This window comes from Lactuca saligna, chromosome 7 (genome assembly GCF_052625555.1).
Source record: "Lactuca saligna cultivar CGN05327 chromosome 7, ASM5262555v1, whole genome shotgun sequence".
Taxonomy (NCBI): Eukaryota; Viridiplantae; Streptophyta; class Magnoliopsida; order Asterales; family Asteraceae; genus Lactuca; species Lactuca saligna.
The window spans coordinates 116,023,904-116,030,243 of record NC_136423.1 but is presented as its reverse complement, the minus strand read 5'-3'; positions in this window follow the sequence as shown (position 1 = coordinate 116,030,243).

Below are 6,340 nucleotides of genomic sequence, written 5' to 3'. Positions count from 1 at the left end.
TTCTTCAGTACTTGCCACCGCATCACAACCTCAACCTTGGCCGGGTCAATCGAAATACCCTTATGATTGATGATATTCCCCAAAAACTGTACTTCCCGTAGCCGAAAATCACACTTGGAGAACATCGCATAAAGTTTCTCCGCCCTAAGGGTCTCTAATACCTCCCTCAAATGTTGCTCGTGTTGCTCCCTGGTCTTAGAGTAGACCATAATATCATCAAGAAAAGAAATAACCGACCGATCCAGTATCGGCCTACACACTCTGTTCATGAGGTTCATGAATGATGTTGGGGAGTTGGTGAGCCCGAACGACATCACCACAAACTCATAGTGCCCATATCGAGTTCTGAAAGCCGTCTTCAGTATATCCTCATCCCGAATCCTCATCTAATGATACCAATTGCGAAGATCAGTCTTGGAAAACAAAGACGCACCCTAAAGCTGATCAAGCAAATCATCGATCCTTGGCAATGGATAACGGTTCTTTACCTTCAGTTTGTTCAACTCCCTATAATCGATGCACATTCTGTACAATCCATCCCTCTTTTTCACGAAAGGAATCGGTGCCCCCCACCGGGAATTGCTCGGACGGACGAACCCTTGGTCTAACAACTCTTGAAGCTGTGTAGATAACTCCTGCGTCTCCGGTGGTGCCAACCGATATGGAGCTTTTACTATTGAAGTGACACCAACACCAAGTCAATACGAAACTCCACCTACCTCTCTAGAGGCACTCTTGGTAAATCTTCTAGGAAAACGTCCTGAAAATCTTGTACAACTGGCACACTGCCCGCATCCATCGTGGTCTCTACCCTGCTATCCAATATGTAAGCCAGAAATCCCATGCAACCCTACTGTAGGAACCTCCTAGCCCTCGCTGCCGAACAGAGGGTCGATCCCTACGAGGCCCTCTCGCCATGAATAACTAGTCTCCCCCACTTGGGGTTCGAACCTTGACCAACTGGCGCTCGCAATCCAGCATGGCACCGTTGGCCCCTAACCAGTCCATCCCGACAATCACTTTCGACCCTCGCAACTATATCAGAACTAGATCAACACAAAACCTTTCGCCCATCACATTTAGGACACAACCCTGATATACCCTCGCATGACTAATGGTGCGGTCGTATGCAATCTCTACCTCAAGAGGGGAATCCAAGGTCCCCGACACGTGGCTGAACTTCTTGCTAAGCGCAAGTGACACAAATGATCGGGTAGCACCGAATCAAACAAGACATGAACATGCATGCCATTGACCAAAAAGGTCACTATATAATCATATAATACACATAAGTCGCATAAATCATAATAAGTAGAGAATAATAGATACGTACCAGCCACAACGTCTGGTGCTACCCGAGCCTCCTCGATGGTCAACTGAAATGTGCGGCTCTTCACCGCCGGAACATCCGCCTTGGCAGGGCGGCCATCGGTAATCCTCAATGTGGCGGGTACGGGCACCAGCACTGCTCCCCCCCTCCTTGCAACTTCAGACAATCGGCCTGCTTGTGGCCGGTCTAGTTGCAGTGAAAACATATAAAGCCCTTCTTGGGGTAGTCTTTGCTCACGTGGCACGGCTGACTATAGGTATACCACACCGTGCCCTGTCCCCTACAAGCTCCTCCATGTGACTTCCTACACTTGGCGCATCGGCCCCGACCCTGTTGATCTCGACTAGATGAATCTGAGGTCTTTGGCTTTTTAGCCTGACCTACTGCTGCCTGGGCCTACTTAGGCTTCCGCTTCGTGCAGAAGACCAACACCATTTCCCGCTCGTGGGCCTCCTCCACCATCTCAGTTAGGTTGTTGCACCCCCGTAAAGCTCACAAACTCTCTAATATCATCCATCAGCATGGAATGATATCGAGTACGCCTCAACTCCTCATCGGTAGCATATTGCGGAATCAACAAAGATTGTTCCTGAAACTTGGCAGTAATCTCCGCCACAGTCTCGGTGGTGTGCTGCAAGTCATGAAACGCCTTCACCAATCATTGCACCTCAATAAGTTGTGCAAAATCCAAATCAAATCGACGAACAAACTTGTCCCATGTCATCTCTACCACCCCTGTTGGCCCCATCTGGCTAGTAACCTCGCCTCACCAATCTCAGGCCATATCCCTCAAGATACACGAAGTAAACCCAACCTTTTATGCATCTGGGTAGGAACTCGTGCTCTAGGCATTCTTGATATCCGCTACCCAACGTCGGCTGAGAGTGGGGTCCCTGACCCCGAAAAACTCTGGCGCCCCACACGACTTGAACTCCCGAAATAAGGGAGTTTGAGCCCCAATCTGAACCGTCGCCAACTCAGCCCTGAAGGATCTGAGTCTCTCCTCCATAATCTCTATAATGCCCTCCTTGACTGTCCCGAAAATGACCGGGGTCACATCAAGGATTCCCCTAGTAACCTCGACTGCAATGAGCTCGCACAGCCTCTCATCGATGACATCGATAGTGTCTCCCAATCCCAACCCGGATCCAGACCCCGATCCTGATCCTCCTGCTCCAAATCGTATCACCACCATGATGGACTGAAATATCATAAATTACAATGATCAGGATTTCCATATAAGGGATCTTCCCACGCCAGTCCTCCTTGAAATCATCAGATCTAACATTGGTTTGGGTACAGGTCCTGTGCTTTCAGTAGTAGGGGCCCAATACTACCTTCCACACCTATCTATACCTTTCCTTAATGCCCTACATGACAACCCCAATTTATCCCAAAACTAAACCATATTCCACAAACTACTGCATACATCAAATCTCAGGTCGTCCTTAGATTTATTCTATGCACATTAAACATACCAATCATGATAGGTTTCCTTCATGCATGCAAATTCTACACATAAAAGGATCAAATAGACTTTCTAATAAAAGATTCTACCCTAGGACCACAACCAAACAAGGAACAGGAAATAAGGCCAAATCAATCATTCTGAGGCTATGAGCTCCTAACCGTATACAATTTAAAAGCATACACATAGCAAGTTCCATATAATCAATAAAGCTCAAATATTAGTATAACATGGTGAACATATTGGGGAACTACTTACTTGGCTCGGTTGATCACTCACGTTGCACTCTCATCCTTTCATTTCCTTTTGAAAACCCTTTTTAAGTTATTAATTTTGTTTAAAACAATTTCACCATTTCCTTAGTTTGAGTCCTGAAACACTCGAGAGTGTGTCCGAATCCTTCAAACCAAGGCTCTGATACCAACATGTAATGACCCAAATTTTACAAAGAAAATTTTCATTTTTAATTAGTAAACACGCTTGCATAAACCATGAAATTCCAACATAATTGTTTTCAAATCTACATTCATTACAGCTTTGTTTAAATCATCAGAGTGTCCCAAAACATATTAGTGAAAAAGAGGGATAAAGTGCATGTCACGCCATCACGTCTTTCCCTTGTCCTTGGGCTCAAATGTACGTGAAACAAATACACAAATAGTAAGCTTCAAAGCTTCGTGAATTCCCCAGAGCACACCCACACACAAACACGTACAACATATCATGCTAGCTAACAGCTATACATAACACATAAGCCATGCAAACAACACATAAGGAAGCCCTGGAAATCCTCCAGGGTCTTACTTCGGGTGCCATGAGAACCCCACATGGTCTTAGCCCAATGCCTTGGGAACCCCCGGGGTCTTTGACCTAGGATGCCAAGGAAACCCTCCAAGGTCTTACACCTAAGTGCCTCGGGAACCCCCTAAGGTCTTCCATACACAATACACATGAAAAACTAGCACATTACATATTAAATAGTCCAAATAGCATACACATAACAGTTAATGGGCCGACCTTGGTGCCTTCGACCCATTGGTATGGTGAGGAGACTCACATTTGACCGATGAATAGAAAAGCTGCTCTCCTAATAGTTCGCAACCTACGGTGCTGAATAATAATATTAGATAATGTTAGGATGTTGATTAACCAAGGGAGATCCAAACCCCCAACCCATCCATAAGGCCCAATTATCCATCCCTTGCTAAAGGGCTCAAAGTCCAAGTCCAAAATCCTTAATGGGCCACTTGGCCTAATAAGTCCCAATCAATAAAACTATGGCCTACAACAAATGATATAGCCCATAATTCCAAAGTCAGGCCCAAGGATCAAAGGTCCAAAATAGATTCAGCCTAACTGTGATCTGTACGCTCGACATACCATCCTGGTACACGCAACGTACTGAGGTCATGGGACTATGCGCGGTGTACACTGGGTTACACCTAACGTGCAATCAGTTTAAATAGTTTCTGCATTAAGTGCTTAATACTCATTTCCTTTACATCCAAAAGCCAGATCTAAGTTTGATAAGACCTCCTAAGGCATAAAGTTGACAACTTTGTACCTTTGCATGCCTCATATACACCCAACGCCTCCATTAATGCCTTTCCAAGGTCTTTAACCCATACATAAGGCCAATACTCCCATCAAGACTCGATTTTTATGGTTCTAAAGGGCCAAGGAGCCTCATATCTGTCTTTCTCATCATCTGGAGTTGCTCAACTCACAGATGGAGGTCCAACGTCAAGCAAAAGGGACTAGGAAGAAAACCCTAACTAAAGCTAGAGATTTAAGATGAAAGTGTTGGGTTTTGAGCAATCTAACACTTCCTAAGTGTGCATGCAACCCTAATAAACCTTGGATCTATGTTTGTCTAAATACATGCAAAATAATAATTTTTCCAAGGTTTATAACCTATCTAACATGGCATGGGGAACATTTCAACATAAAGAGTTAGAAGAGATTACATACCTTTTTGATGAGTTTGGTTCTTGAGGAGTTTGAGGGCCAAGCACCAATAGTGTGAATGCCTCAAATGGAATCACAAAACACCACAAACTCTTGGAAAACTTTGAGAGAGTGTATACACTTGTATATTTCAGCCACACACAAGCTCACACACACAAGTTCACTAGTTACACTTAGGCACCATTTCATGCTCCATAAGCATGCTTATATAGTGTGCATGGTTAGGGTGAAACCCTAATAACCCATGACCTTTCCTTTCCAAGGATCCATGGGTTAAAAGCTCCATGGATCATCCATGGAATTCCATATAAGCCTAGCTTATTAACAAATGAGTATTAGCCCACACTATATAAAATATAATAGCTCACAATCATATAGTCTTCCTTTTAATCTCTAAATTAATTCATAATTAATTTTAGACTAAGACTAATTAAATAACATAATCTCATATTAATATATTATAACTTATAATATATTAATAAACATATGTGTATAACTCTCATAAAATTATCCATAAATAGTTTGGATGAGATGCAACCCAAATGGACCATGCCGGGTCGGGTCAAGTATATACCAAATAAGTTATGGACTTAGACACCTTATCCAACAGACTCCCACTTGGATAAGTCTAATAACTATATTTGCGTATGTTACTTCAGGAACCAACCAGCAATCATAGCTCTCGAAAACTCCATTGAAGTATGAAGACTCTGTTGAACTATGAAGCGCCATTTTAGATAAGTGATCATATAATCCTCTGTTCTCATGATATCAGCCGGACAAATACATGGAACAACGTCGTACTTATTATCCAGCAGTTTGTTTCCCGATTTTCGATTTGTTTGACAAAGAACTTAATCGAACACATCAATTTAGTTCTGACCGGCCGGTACATAGGTCACAACAAAATCATCGAGGGGCCCAGATATCGCTCCTATTTCTAGAAGGAACATATAAACTTCGACTCATATACTTGTTCTACTACTTGTTGAATTGTACACAAAGGCATGTTTTATAACATCAAGTTACTGATGCGTTTACGTGCAATCAATGCACAACCAACTCATAGGTAACAACTCATATCTCTAGGTTTAAAGATTTATATGATATTACCGTCTCACGATCACTCGAGATAAATTCCATGAAGTGATACAAGTGAGCGTGGGTTTATTCCAATACTCATAACTTATGAGCACTCATGAATGTTGTAGCAACCATTGCTATGACTAAACCCATTTAGCCATCTACAAACCCGATTCATGAAAGTCTTGATTCATACCTACTTCCAACATATGAACGACTGTGGAGTGTTTAAATAACTTAGTCATTCGAAAAGAATAACCTAGCTATTTTGGAAGTCAAAACATGCAAAGTGAAACACAATAATAATCGAATCCAATATGGTCTCAGAACCCTTTTGAATATAAATAAAACCACCTTTTATTTATCACCATATTGATTACACATTATTCAATGTTTCAAATAATCAACTTAAGACTTGAATAAAAACAACAATCGTCCCATGCTCCTGCCATGTACACTTTGTTTTTCTAAACAATAGTTATGCCATACTC